Below are 15,919 nucleotides of genomic sequence, written 5' to 3' on the forward strand. Positions count from 1 at the left end.
TTTGCAGCGATATGCCATCCCATCTGGTTTGCGCTTGGTGGGAGTGTCATTTGTTTTTCAACAGGACAATGACCCAACACACCTCCAGGCTGTGTAAGGGCTATCTGCATCAGATGATCAAGCCTCCACAATCACCCGACCTCAATGCAATTGAGATGGTTTGGAATAAGTTGGACTGCAGAGTGAAGGAAAAGCAACCAACAAGTGCTCAGCATATGTGGAAACCCCTTCACGACCATTGGAAAAACATTCCTCATGAAGCTGGTTGAGAGAATAGCAAGAGTGTGCAAAGCTGTCATCAATGCAAAGGTTGACTACTTTGACGAATCTAAAATCTAAAGTATATTTTGATTTGTTTAACACTTTTTTGTTTACTACGTGATTCCATGTGTGTTATTTCATAGTTTTGATGTCTTCACTATTATTCTACAATGTAGAAAATAGTACAAATAAAGAAAATCCCTTTTATGAGTAGGTGTGTCCAAACATTTGGACCGTACCGTATATAAGGCCCAGCTTCTTTCACTGTTATACCCTTTGGAGCAGAGATACTCCTGGGAGGATACTAGCCAATCACAGAGCACAGGAAGTGACTACTGGCCAATCCCAAAGCTCAGGAGTGGACTGCAGTGTTTCTGGGCCATTGCCATGGCTCCGGTGTCAAGAGACTGCTTTTAATCACATGTGTAGAATATGCATGGAGTTCCTGACTGCTTACTTCTGTGTGTCTTCACAGGAGAAAGCACTGTACACACACAAGAGAAGCACAGTTAGTACACAGCTAACTCAACACAACCTAGCATGACTTATGTCCTGTATTTCTCTGCAGTTACAGGATATTGTTCCTTGTGTGGTTCAGCTCGGTGTGTGCGTGTGTGCGTGTGTGCGTGTGTGTGTGTGTGTGTGTGTGTGTGTGTGTACGTGCATGTGTGTGTGTAGGCGTTGCCCACCCTATTGAAGATGGAGCTTCATACAGAAGTGTGTTTGTGTGTGATGGTATGTGTGATTGTAGACGGTGCATTTCCCACCCTGCCGAAGGGAGAGCTCTGTACGACTTTGCCAAGCCATATGAAGCTGGGCATTTCCATGTGAAAGGACCCATGATCTATATTTTTTCTAAATGAAGGCAGATATACATTTTTCAACTGATTTCCATCCTGAACATCTGTGACGCTAAAATGTAGTGTAAATCCTTTGATTTCTGATCAAACAGATGAAAGAGGGGTCTTAGACAATATCGACCAGAAAAAGTCTTAAAACTTCTTCGGGATCAGTGTCCCATTCTCAGGACAGTTGAGCTAACGTAGGCTAATGTGATTAGCATGAGGTTGTAAGTAACAAGAAAACATAGACGTGTCTGATATTGACAGAAAGCTTACATTCTTGTTAATCTAACTACACTGTCCAATTTACAGTAGCTATTGCAATGAAAGAATACCATTCTATTGTTTGAGGAGAGTGCACTATTTTGAACATGAAAAGTTAATAATAAATCAATTAGGCATATTTGGGCAGTCTTGATACAACATTTTGAACAGAAATGCAATGGTTCACTGGATCATCTAAAACTTTGCACACTAGCCTACGTTAGCTCAACAGTCCCGAGGGGGACCCACCAATCCAATAGAGGTTTTAACATGATTTTTGAATAACTAAATATCTAGTCCATTAGACGAACAGTGAATTTCAAACACAAATTCAACCACAAAAATCAGGGAGGTTTTCCAATGCCTCGCAAAGAAGAGTGCCTATTGGTAGATGGGTAAACATTTAAATAAAGCAAACATTGACTATCCCTTTGAGCATGGTGAAGTTACCAATTACACTTTGGATTGTGTATCAATACACCCAGTCACTACAAAGATACAGGCGTCCTTCCTAACTTAGTTGCCGGAGTGGAAGGAAACCGCTCAGGGATTTCACCATGAGGCCAATGGTGATTTTAAAACAGTTAGAGTTTAATGGCTGTGATAAGAGTAAACTGAGGATGGATCAACAACATTGTAGTTACTCCACAATACTAACCTAATTGACAGAGTAAAAAGAAGAAAGCCTTTACAGAATACACATATTAGACATCATGTATCCTGTTTACAATAAAACACTTAAGTAAAAGTGCAAAAAATGTGGTAAATAAATTAACTTTATGTCCTGAAAACGAAACATTATGTTTGGGGGAATCCAACATAACACACCACTGAGTACCACTCTTCATATTTTCCAGCATGGTGGTGGCTGCATCTTGTTATGGGTATGCGTGTCATCGTCAAAGACTAGGGAGTTTTTGGGGCCAGAGACCCCTTTTGTGGTATTAAATTCATCACCCCCTCATAATCAGAACACAACTCGATTGAGGTAACAAAAAATAATAATTTGCATATAAGGTGTTTAACTATGACTTTGAACCAAGTCTTGGGGCCTGCAAAGGAACATTTTAAAGGCCCATCTCTTGGCACCTAATTCCTTGCAATTCTACACATTTTACCATGAGGAAGAGAGATTCTTTGGGAGGGTATTGAGTTGAAAAATGTATAATTGGTGGAGTACTGTGGATACCATTATCTGTGAGCCTCCCAGGCCCATGTTGCACAGGGTTCAATTGTAGATTCCTAATATTACATTGCGTTGTGTTACACCCTCTAAACTTATTCCACTGATCCCTTGGCCAAAAGTCATTCAATCTTGTTTCTAAAATTCATTGAATAATTCTATTTTTTTTTATCTTGTTTTGAGATCTGGTCATGGACCCCCTGCAGTACCACAGACCCGGACCCCACTTTGAGAACCCCTGCATTAGAGCGCACTAGAGTACAATACAGTATGATGTACTGAACTCTACTGTGATGTGCTTTACTGTACTGTACTAAACTCTACCCTGCTCTACTGTGCTATGTCCAAACTCGTGAAACATAGTCATCTATGATTGTTTCAGATTTGGTCTGGTCCAGACCAACCAAAGGTTAGCTCATTACAATAAAAGCCCGTGTGTAGAATAATACCCAAATGCAAATAATAAGGGCGTTAAATTGTTCTACCGTTGTGTACCTATTCAGGAAACATCACCAGGAAGAGAATGATATTCATATGACTAATTGTGCATTTCTGTAAAGTACAGATCAGGTACCCATGATGTCATTCAGTTACCGGAATTCCATGACCCAGTCAAATCCACTTCACCTACTGTAGTTCAAAAATAAACACGTCTTTTTTTCAAACTCAAGGTGTCATAGCTGACACGCCATTCTTTCTGCAGACATATTTGAATCTTAATTCAAGTAGATATTTAATTAACAGAGTTTTTGAAAATGTGATTACATAAAAACTGAGGGAGATTTTACCGTAATTCTGTTACCAAACTTTGCATCTACACGGTTCTTCCAGGAAATGTATTTTTGTCAAATGTTCTTTGTAAATTGTTCAAAGTAGTCCTTGTGCATAGAGTTGTGTGGTTTGTTACATTTTGAAATCAATGGTTTTGTTTGGCATACATTTTAAAGTGAAAAAGTCCAAGCGTAATTCCGTTAGCATGGAATAGCCCAGTTGTGTCTGGGGAGCACACTACCCACTTAGCTCTGCTGTTGGCTCTGGTGCTCTCTCCATCTGTCTCCCCCATCTTCTATTTCCATTGCTCAATCTCTTCCTCTATCTCTTCCTCTTTATCTCCTCCACACTGCCTGTCTTTTATCAGTTTTATAAAGCCTAAAATGTGGTGTAAAAATAGACAACCTCAGGTATCTGGCTAATTACTGCGTGCGCGCGCATCGGCCTGCTCGCGTGTATGTGTGTGTGTGACTTTAGTGCTCTTTAAGCTTGTGACAGTGTGTAAGTAATGAGGTGTGTTATTGACAGAGTGGAGTGTCTTCTCAAGTGGACTGAATCTTCCTCTGTCTCTCTCAACCCCCCCCTCTCTCTATCTCGTCTCTTTCTCTCGTCTCTCCCTCCATCGCTCTCTCTATCTCTCTGCTGGGAATTGTTATTGTCTACGAGCTATAGGCTTCTTGAAGTCCCACTCAGTAATGCGGATAGGCCCTCCAGACCAGTCTAAGACATGTGAACGCTCCTAAAGAGTGGAGATTAATGTTACTCCATGTACCCAAGGAGAGTTTGTGTTGCATAGCCAATAATCAATACAGTGCATGTGTCCTGAGGTTGGTGAACCTACATAATCACCAAAAAGACCAACCGGGCATAGGTTGAGGGAATAGGGAGGCAGAGATGAAGAGAGGAAAGAGCATGTGTGTCATAGAGAGAAATGTGTCAGAGAGCCGCTGAGCTAAATAGAGAGTAGAGAGAGTAGGGAGAGAAGAGGGAGATGGAGGAAGGGAAAAAAAGCTAACCATGGTTGAGGAATATTGCACACCAGAGGAGAGGAATTAAGATAGGGGAGGAGGGAGAGGTTGAGGTCGGGATGAGTGAGAGACTGAAAGAAAGGGATGGATGGTGGGAGAGGGGGAAGGTGAAACCATGCGGGCCACTCAGCATGGCAACAGTTCCGGCGGAAGCAAGGGAGGGAGGGTGGAAGTGCAGACCCTGCCAGAGAGAGAAAAAATGAAAGAGTGAGTGAGAGAAAGACAGAAAGACAGACTGTGGCATATTGTTGATGCCATATGTTGGTGAGGTGCCACCCAGAGAGGGCACAGACCACTGCACCTCACCACAGCGGGCACAGACCAACCCATCTAGCATAGGGACAGAGGAGAGTGACTGAGTATTATGGGCAAATTTTTGTCAGTATGATGTAAAGGCAGTTGTCATTATTCTTAACCCCCCACCTAAGCACACACACACACACACACACACACACACACACACACACACACACACACACACACACACACACACACACACACACACACACACACACACACACACACACACACACACACACACACACACACACACTCCTCTCTGTCCTTTATTCTACGCCTACAGGGGCCAGCCACAAAGCTGGCACCCTTTACTGCTTTCCAATTTTGCAAATAGCAAAAGGAGGAATCGTTTTTTTTTTTCCAAGCTCATCTATTATAGGATTGTGAATTTACAGAAATCAATCAGGTGGATGACTCCCCCTGTTTGGAGAAAGGGAGAGGGAGAGGGAGAGAGAGAGAGAGAGAGCTTAATTTCTAAATGGCTGCGAAGTGATTTTCTCTCGCTCTTATTTGACACTCCCTCATTGTTTTTTGATTCATGCCCGCTTGCCTTTTGAATATGGATTTGAGAGGAGAGGGTGAGTCAGTAACAGAAGCCTTGGTCACTGAAGCTCGATTAGGAGGCACTGAGTTTATTAGTCCAGATGTAGAGTATTGGTAAGTCTCATGGATCAGTGGGCTGGTAGGGTTGTGGGTCAGATTCCTACATGGGGTACATACACTAAGTGTACAAATGCTGGCCAATGTTGATTCCATTTCTTCCCACAGTTGTGTCAAGTTGACTGGATGTCCTTTGGGTGGTGGAACATTCTTGATACACACTGGAAACTGTTGAGCGTGAAAAGCCCAGCAGCGTTGCAGTTCTTGACACACTCAAACCGGTCTGCCTGGCACGTACTACCATACCATGTACAAAGGCACTTAAATATTTTGTCTTGGCCACTCACCCTATGAATGGCACACATAAACAATCCATGTCTTAATTGTCTCAAGGCTTAAAAATGATTCTTTAACCTATTTCATCCCCTTCATCTACAGTGACAGAAGTGGATTTACATCAATAAGGGCCCATAGCTTTCACCTGGATTCACTTGGTCAGTCTATGTCATGGACCATTCAGTGTATATTGGACAGGTGTGTAACCGGTGGCGTGCAAAATGAAGCTCCGACTCCCTAGCCACTATTTTATTTATTTATTTTATTTCACCTTTATTTAATCAGCTAGGCAAGTTGAGAACACTTTCTCAATTACAATTGCGGCCTGGCCAAGATAAAGCAAAGCAGTTCTACACATACAACGACACAGAGTTACACATGGAATGAAACAAACATGCAGTCAATAATACAGTAAAAACAAGTCTATATACGATGTGAGCAAATGAGGTGAGATAAGGGAGGTAAAGGCAAAAAAAAGGCCATGGTGGCAAAGTAAATACAATATAGCAAGTAAAATACTGGAATGGTAGATTTGCAGTAGAAGAATGTGCAAGGTAGAGATATAAATAATGGGGTGCAAAGGAGCAAAATAAATAAATACAGTAGGAGGAGAGGTAGTTGTTTTGGCTAAATTACAGATGGGCTATGTACAGGTGCAGTGATCTGTGAGCTGTTCTGACAGCTGGTGCTTAAAGCAAGTGAGGGATATAAGTGTTTTCAGTTTCAGAGATTTTTGTAGTTTGTTCCAGTCATTAGCAGCAGAGAACTGGAAGAAGAGGCGGCCAAAGGAAGAATTGGTTTAGGGGGTGACCAGAGAGATATACCTGCTGGAGCGCGTGCTCCAGGTGGGTGCTGCTATGGTGACCAGCGAGCTGAGATAAGTGGGGACTTTACCGAGCAGGGTCTTGTAGATGACCTGGAGCCAGTGGGTTTGGCGACGAGTATGAAGCGAGGGCCAGCCAACGAGAGCGTACAGGTCGCAATGGTGGGTAGTATATGGGGCTTTGGTGACAGAACAGATGAAATAGATAAATAATAATAATAAATAACAATATAGTCACTAAATAATAATATAGTCATTAATCAGATTATTTTATCCAAAACGACTATCATTTAATATGTGACCAATGGCCACTTCTATCCCTCTGTCTCACCCGCTGGGCGTGTCCAAGGAAGAGGAGAGAGGAACTCAGTGTAACGTTTACTGGCGCTGTTATACACACAATACTGGCGCTGTTATACATACAATACTTTCAGAATATTAGAATAAGACGCTCTGGATTTGGGCTGTCACTGTCTCTGCTCTCATACTCCAAAGTCATGCCTACCTTCCAAATGATAAAATAATCTCCCGACAGAAGGAAGCGCTCTGCTCAAATAAACTGGCACAACCACACTCTTAATTAGCCAGCGAGATGCACTTGGCTGGCGATACAGTGGGATAGAAGGCACTTCACTGGCCACCGGTCACATATGAACTCAAAGTTGCATTGAATAAAAGCATCTGATGAATGCCTATATTATTATTTAGAGTGTTTATAAGGAGGGGCTAGGGAATAGGGGCTAGAGCTCTATTTTTTTATTCAGCACTAAATATGCTCCCAGTTCCCCGCAGAGAGAACTATCATCGGAGACCTCTCCCAGCTGATAACATGAGATTCCATTACCCAAAGTCCATTGCAATGGTGCTAGGACATGCTCATCTATGCCCCCTCTCCCGTCAAGTGTGAAGGAATTTTTAGAGTGATGTTCACCCCCCCAATCCTGAAACAGCATCTAGTCTCTTGCACCTAGGCACTTCGTGTAGATCAGAATGAATTTGACAGGTATAAACAGTAGCATTACATTGCCCTTTGATTGGCTTGGTACTAGGACTGTTCACCATATTTCTTATAGCTATCAACATAGTGGCACAACTTTTGTTTTAGAAGTGGGGGAGACATAACTTAAAAAAAATATATATTCGGATAAACACTATTATTCTGATAAACACCCCAAACACTCCAAACAGCCTACCCGACCGCTCGGAGGCGTCCTCATGGTCCTAAAGCACATCACATTCCAATGTCCACTAATGGTGGAGAAAAAAAATGCAATTTCAGAATGTAGGTCCCTTTCCCGGCATCTCCACATGTGTGATGGGATGTTTCTGGACTAGATTTGAGGATTTTAACAGGAGTCATTGAGCTGCACAGCTCTATCATACGTGTGACTCCCTTCTTTGACTCCCTCCCCCTCGGTTGGAGAGGACTGGGGAAATGATCGAGCTCCACTGCACAGGACTGTGTGAACAGCCACACCATTCACTCTCATTCATTCTCGAGGCAGCGAGGTAGATCTTGCCACCTACATGATCATATCCCCCGAAGTAAGCCCATCTGAAATCTCCATTCTCAGTATGCCTATTCGCTGTGTGTATTTACAGGTGTGCATACAGTGATGTACAGCACACTTTGTTGTAGCTACAGTAGTTCTAGAGTCTCAGCAAGCTCTCGTGTGTTGCATGGCTTAATTATTATATGCGATGCTTTATGCTAATTGTTGGCCCGATTTGTTTAAAAACACACTTGGACTAATTTGTATTTCACAAAGGGGTTATTTTTATTTCTTAGAAGAGGGAAAGTTCTGAATGGTGTGACGCAAAGGGAAATGTGTGTGTGTGTGTTTCTCTGTGTGCGTTGTGAGCATGGGTGTCTTTGCGTTCAATCGTGTGTGTTTGTTCTGGTGGAAGTAAAGCTTGGACTCACTTTGGTTTAACCTCGTATCGCATTCATGCATCTGTGTTTTCTAGCTTTTCTTAATGAGCTCCTGTCAGACAGTCTCTCCTGGCTCTTGAAAGATGAGCGCTCTCTCAGATCTCCTCATAAATACATAGTTCTCGCTCTATTTCTCTCTCTTCATCTCCGTTCACTCTTAAAGATGTTTTTCATGTATCGCTCAAAAACATTCAACAGTGTTGCGCAATATAATGGAGATTTAAGTTTAAAGTTTACCTGTCTGAGCGGGAGAGTTCGCCAGAGTAGTTGAGTCGGCTCATCTCCTTCCCGTAATGGATTGGTGAAAGGAATGTTATGAATCCATACTCTCACCTATTCAACTGCGTTTAAGAGGTGGTTACCTCAGAGGGGAGTAAGGAAGGATACATTTCTAAATGATTCAAACCGGGCCTAAGCATTGGAAACGGGGCTTGTGATTAGTGCGATTACGTGAGAGTCATGGAGCTGAGGATATGAACCCTGAGGAGACAGAAGCAGCAGGTGACCCCTGTCTGACCTTTAGGGCCAATAGATACCAGAGATTAGGCCCGGGGCGCTGCGAGGAAGACGGCATGGGATGGGAAGTCGTTTTTGTATTTTTGTGTGTAAGTGCGAGTGCGTGCGCGTGTGTGTAAGTGCGAGTGCCGGTGTGAGTGAGTGTGTGTTGAAGTGTGTGTGTTGAAGTGTGAGTGTTGAAGCGTATGCATTTACAGGGATAAGACACAGGAATACAGGGATGTCACTGTTGGTGGGATCGTCCAGGGAGGAGGATGTGTTTGAAGGTATGATAGGGGAATAGTTTGTTTTGTGACACCAGTAGTACAGTGAACAATGTGGATATTTAGCCTAAGGCCTTTTGGATGTTTGATGCAGTCAGTTGTTTGTGACCTAATGTCCTCTTGGGAAGTGCAGTTTTTTTAAGGCTGGTTTTATGAGGGAGGAGGCTACACCAATGACACCCTGTCTGTAAGTAAAGATAATACATCTAACTCTACCTATAGTATTTGAATGTTACAGTATTTTGGAAGCTACTATCTGCTCTGTATTTGTTTCTGACTAAATGTGTTTAATATTGATTATGGATGTACTGTATCTACAACTGTATATAGCCTCACGTTACAACAAATGTACCTTGACTATAAGCATTTGAAAATAGCTCATATGAACAGCATTTATAAATGACATACAGATGCATTCATAAAACATACATAGGTGGTAATATGTATTACTAAACATACTATAAGCATTCCTAATAGCCAATGGCTGTTTACAAGATACCATATAAATGCATCTATGGTATAACGTGTTGAATCCTGTCTCATATTTTGGCCTGGTTCAGCAGTGTCAGGTTGGTGCAGTTGCGAGACAGACAGAATGTTAGAAGGAAATCAAACCGGGAGCTCTGTGTGCAGTGTGCGCTGACAGATTCATATACATTTCAAACGTCTGTTGTCTGTATAATGTGTTTATGATATGCCATGCAATATGTACATACTGTATCATATGGTCCCTGTCGGATTCTCCAAAACGGAAACTTTTCAGGAAATGTAAAAAACTGCCTTATTGTCCCATTAACGAACGTATAATTATGAAACCTAAGAATCTATTTTGAATACATTTTGGCAAAAAAGGAAGTTATCAGGTTTTCATCCGATTATTGTGAAGATGTGTGAAGACAATTCATGCTGGGAGAATTCACTCATGTGGCAAAGTTAATGCTTCAAATGCTTTGGCAAGGACTTACAATATGTAACGTTGGCTACCTTTGCACCTTTCCTCCCCTCCGGTTCTCTCAGAGGTATCCAGCAGCAGTTGTCCAGCTACAGGGAGACGGTGCGGCGGGTGGGGGAGGAGACGCGTAGGCAGACCACCACGGGCCAGCATCGGGACGACGCGCCCACTTGTGGCATCTGCCACAAGACCAAATTCGCTGATGGCTGTGGCAACCTCTGCTCCTACTGCCAGATCAAGTTCTGTGCCCGCTGTGGGGGAGGGTGTCCCTGCGCTCCAACAATGTAAGGCAATGTATACACACACACGCACACACACACACGCACGCACAGACACATGCCCCCTGTTTACTCCACTTTCACTGACAATGTGTAGTCTAAGTGTTTGTGCTCAGGTGGAGGAAAGGTGCTGGGCCAGATTAGCTGTAGAGTGTGTGTGTGTTGGGGGGAGGGGAGGGGGGGTTAACGTTGGCTGCAGCAGTGCGTTACCCCGGTAGAGGCTGGTAAAGGTTAATTTGGAATCTGACAGGGACTGGGTTGTGGGGGACCTCTGTGTTCCCCCCGGGGATCGGACCCGGGGCTAGAGACACAGTGGAGTTGTGGGGGCTCCATGCAGGAAGCCCACCCGGCCACCCACAGTGTGATATTTAATTTAATTTAACCACACACACACACACACATCATGCATTCTAATTAGGTAGCCCTAATGAGCACAATGTGGAGAGGCCACTGTGTGTGAGAGAGGGGAGATAATTGTGGGGGGCTTTTAAACAGGGATTACCTACCTGTTGAGTCCTCAACCCCCCCCCCCCCCCCCCACCTCCACCACCTCAACTCATAATCAATCAGGCTTGTGCTGCTGTTAAGGAAGTTTGTGGATAACCTAATTTTGATTTGCATAAAATCACATCTGTCACCATAAAGTTTGTGCTCTCAAGCAGGTTTTAGAATTTTCCTAGATGTGTCCTCATCTCCCGTTTTCTCTCTTTCCCTATTTCCCTCCATCTCTGTTGATTTCTCTCTCGTATGCCACCTGGATGCTGACAACAGGAGGAGAAAGTGGTGAGTGTTTCCTCTTTCTGTGAAGGCATACAGTATGTGGTTTCGTGGACTCCATTTGCACCCAGAACTTTTGCAGCATTTGTACAGTATCATGTTCTTTATTACAGGGGTCCGAGGTGTAGATGCAGGATTGTGACTCATTAAGACCTTAAAGGGATAGTGTGAGATTTTGGTAATGAAGGCCATTTTCAAATGAGTCAAATGAAGTCATGGATACCATTATTATGTCTCTGCATGCAGCTGGAAAAAAAGTTGCTAACTGGTGTTAGCGCAAGCTAGAGGTTAACAGGAACAGGACTCCCAGAGGATTCTGGCAGGAATGGGAGTCAAGTTCTAGAGTCAAGTTCAGGACAAGATGGAACAGGATCAACAGTCCACAGGAACAGGCAGTACCTGTTCATGTGTAGAGCATTTCACAACTGTGTAGGCTAGGCCTAATATAGTTTTGCTCACTAAAAATCAGTGGAGGCTGGTGGGAGGAGCTAAAGAAAAAAAGAGGGCAATTTTTACCCCTTCCCACAGCTCACTCTCATAGTTACAGTATCTCCAGTTCTAGCCCGTCACTATAGGCTACCTCAGATGCCAATGAAGCCTTTAATAGAGGAATTGCAACGTCTTGTTGCGGCCAAAGAGCCAACACTATTGTTGACATTAGAGCCAAGGAAAGAGTGATGTTTTAGCTACATTTGATGGAGTAAATTGCTTGTAAAATATGCTGTGGTTTTTAATCAAATAGGCTACCAACCGGAGAGCGGGACAATAGCTGCTATATCCCCAACAACTTTATAGTCAAGCCCAATTGTTGGCGTATTTAACTGAACCCGTGCCATTTGAGGTGAAGAGTGAAACTTATGCAGTCCTGCCACTCAGGTTTAAAAAATATATAATTATGTTCATGTAGTAAATGTTAATGCATTGTAAATGTTAAAGTGTTGTAAATGTTCATAAACTCAGCAAAAAAAGAAAGGGCCTCTCACTGTCAACTGCATTCATTTTCAGCAAACATAACGTGTAAATATTTGTATGAACATAACAAGATTCAATAACTGAGACATAAACTGAACAAGTTCCACAGACATGTGACTAACAGAATAATTTAATAATGTGTCCCTGAACAAAGGGGGGGGGGGATCAAAATCAAAAGTAACAGTCAGTATCTGGTGTGGCCACCAACTGCATTAAGTACTGCAGTGCATCTCCTCCTCATGGACTGCACCAGATTTTCCAGTTCTTGCTGTGAGATGTTAACCCACTCTTCCACCAAGTCACCTGCAAGTTCCCGGACATTTCTGGGGGGGAATGGCCCTAGCCTTCACCCTCCGATCCAACAGGTCCCAGAATTACTCAATGGTATTGCGATTCGGGCTCTTCGCTGGCCATGGCAGAATACTGACATTCCTGTCTTGCAGGAAATCACGCACAGAACGAGCAGTATGGCTGGTAGCATTGTCACGCTGGAGGGTCATGTCAGGATGAGCCTGCAGGAAGGATACCACATGAGAGAGGAGTATGTCTTCCCTGTAACGCACAGCGTTGAGATTGCCTGCAATGACAACAAGCTCAGTCCGATGATGCTGTGACACACCGCCCCAGACCATGGCTGACCCTCCACCTCCAAATTGATCTTGATCCAGAGTACAGGCCTCGGTGTAATGCTCATTCCTTCGACGATATACGTGAATCCGACAATCACCCCTGGTGAGACAAAACCGCGACTCGTCAGTGAAGAGCACATTTGCCAGTCCTGTCTGGTCCAGCAACGGTGGATTTGTGCCCATAGGTGACGTTGTTGCCTGTGATGTCTGGAGAGGACCTGCCTTACAACAGGCCTACAAGCCCTCAGTCCAGCCTCTCTCAGCCTATTGCGGACAGTCTGAGCACTGATGGAGGGATTGTGCGTTCCTGGTGTAACTCGGGCAGTTGTTGTTGCCATCCTGTACCTGTCCCGCAGGTGTGATGTTCAGATGTACCGATCCTGTGCAGGTGTAGTTACACGTGGTCTGCCACTGCAAGGACAATCAGCTGTTCGTCCTGTCTCCCTGTAGCGCTGTCCTAGGCGTCTCACAGTACAGACACTGCAATTTATTGCCCTGGCCACATCTGCAGTCCTCATGCCTACTTGCAGCATGCCTAAGGCACGTTCACGCAGATGGGTAGGGATCCTGGGCATCTTTATTTTGGTGTTTTTCAGAGTCAGTAGAAATGCCTCTTTAGTGTCCTATGTTTTCATAACTGTGACCTTAATTGCCTACCGTCTGTAAGCTATTAGTGTCTTTACGACCGTTCCACAGGTGCATGTCCATTAATTGTTTATGGTTCATTGAACAAGCCTGGGAAACAGTGTTTAAACCCTTTACAATGAAGATCTGTGAATTTATTTGGATTTTACGAATGATCTTTAAAAGACAGGGTCCTGAAAGTGGGATATTTCTTTATTTGCTGAGTTTATGTGTTCAGCTGTAGGCTGATGCTGAGCAGTCCATCCGACTGGGGCCTCAGTCCTCATCCTCCAGCTTAATCAATCTATATTCAGGTCATTTAGAATGCGCTCTTTTATCCAGATCGACTTGGTCTTACAGTCAGCGCATTTAATTAAGAGAGGTAAGACAACCCCACATCACAGTCACATATTGCATGACTGAAATCATTTTCAATAGGCTTACTTCCTAAACAAACACAATAACCTCCATATTTCCGCGAGCAGAAATGAGCACAGGACAGGACGGGAGTGATTTGTATTGGAAAGTTAAAGGAAAGTTCTGGGCTTATAGAACTGTCGCAGGATCAGGACAGTACAGGAAAGTAACTGACAGGTCAAGACGGGACAGGAAAGAATTTTCACTCCTGTGTCAACCTCTAACACAAGCTAGCTGTACCTATAGACTTCCAATCATTGTGCTAACGCTAGTAAGAGACGGCTTGCCGAAACAATCGTGAACTTCCTTCAAACTGCATGCAGAGACATAAAATGGCATCCATGTGTTCAGCTGCCTCTTGGTAAGTAGAAAAAGGGCTTACTTGACAAAATCTCGCACTATCCCATTAAGATTTGGAGCCAACAAGAAGGTAGAACCACTTCCAGTGTCAACCAATAGTACTCCACTAACTCTCACGAGACCGCTCGTAACATACCGTACACCACTTACACCCGTTAGGTATTACTCCAGGCATGCCTTTTACACCTTACAGCACTCACACTTTTAGGTTAAGTTTAAAACCTTACATGCCCTTGGCCCTTTCCCTCAGTGGCGCTGCCAAACTATCACTTTGTTGGTACTTGGCTCAGTGGTGCTCTGGGCTTCCAACAATGCATTAGAGTACTGTAGACACTAGTCCACCCCCCCTACAGCACCGTACAACAGCACTCACTCTAATGAGGCTGTGGCAGTAAGAGTCTGTTTCTTGAGTAGTATGTGTAAACTCTGTGTATTACCTGTGCAGCCCCTATGTATTGACTACATAGCCTTGAGTGTAAGTTGTGGGGACCCTGCATATAGTTTGTATAACCCCAATTTCTAACGTATGCTGCCCTCTGTATCTATTTGAAGACCCAGATGGGGTTTTAAAAAAGAGAAAGCCCCTGTGTTGAGACTACGTGTCCCCTTAGCAATGGTCATCAAAATTGTTAAAAGGTTTTTATAAGAATTATAATAAATACTACTGTTGAATGCATTCGTATATGCATTTTGTTATAGTATCAGGTGTTTAAAAAAATATGTGTAAAATGACACATGGCACATTTGCATAAATATGCCCGTTGTGTTTGCATATATGAATACATTAACATAAAGGTGTGGGACAAGGCTGCAACCACCAAACACTTGCTCTGTCTACCCTACCTGCACTCACCTGCGCTGTCTAGACTGCATCATTATTTACTGTTGTTGTCACGTTCTCTTGCATAATTCAACAAGTCTGTCAATAGCAGGATGCCATCGGATTAAAGGTTAACACACTTAGCTCTAGATAACATCCAAACATACTTTACATTGTTTGCAAGATCAGTGATAATATCACTGTATTCCGAGTGTCCATTTTTGGAAGTTTCTTTCATTTCAGCGCATCTAATTTGTAAACATTTTAACTGTGTTAAATTCTTACTTTTTTTCAATTACACAAAAAATGAACAGCCCTCAAAATAAAGTTACCCATCTTCTCTTTCTTGTGACGTAAATGTTGCGACGGTGCATTAAATCGCTGACGAAGCGTTCTTTTCAATTCAGTTGTACAACAATGTATTCCATAGAGCCAATTTCTGCCATTACCGGGGTGTGTTTGACAGGTCATTACAAACATTTCCGTAGTCGTAGCGCTAAAGGGAGAAAATAAAGTCCGGCACAAGTAAGAGTATGAAAGAGTCACAGGAGTCAAATGAATGTAGTCAATCCAGCAAGATTTAAGTGACATGTTGAATTTGCACCCCTCAAACACAGGAAATCGAATACTGAAAAAAGCAGATCCTCAGGTGGGCAGGGCATGCACGTTGCTAATCCTTTATGTATGGCCTATAGTAAGTATGCGGCCACTGTTTATACTGTAGTTTGCATAACCCATATGTGACGGACCAGGCACGATTCGGTCTTATGTAGCAAAAATTGATTTTTAAAATATTTTTTACATTGGATTAAAGCAGAGACTCAGAGCTAGAAAATGGTATGTCATACACTAACGTTGAGGAACAATGGGAAAGTAATACTGCTTTGAGAGTTGATGAACTTGTAAATCCCACTTTTGAGAAAATGTCCCTTGAATGTTTTGGTACGCCTATTGCAGTGCTCTCTTTGTC

General features: G+C 43.2%; 1 pseudogene; it reads left to right on the plus strand.

Moving 5' to 3' along the window:
* Positions 1 to 15,919, plus strand: part of LOC135512332 (regulating synaptic membrane exocytosis protein 1-like) — a 68,120-nt pseudogene that overhangs the window by 9,373 nt on the left and 42,828 nt on the right.

Source organism: Oncorhynchus masou, chromosome 24 (assembly GCF_036934945.1).
Source record: "Oncorhynchus masou masou isolate Uvic2021 chromosome 24, UVic_Omas_1.1, whole genome shotgun sequence".
Taxonomy (NCBI): Eukaryota; Metazoa; Chordata; class Actinopteri; order Salmoniformes; family Salmonidae; genus Oncorhynchus; species Oncorhynchus masou.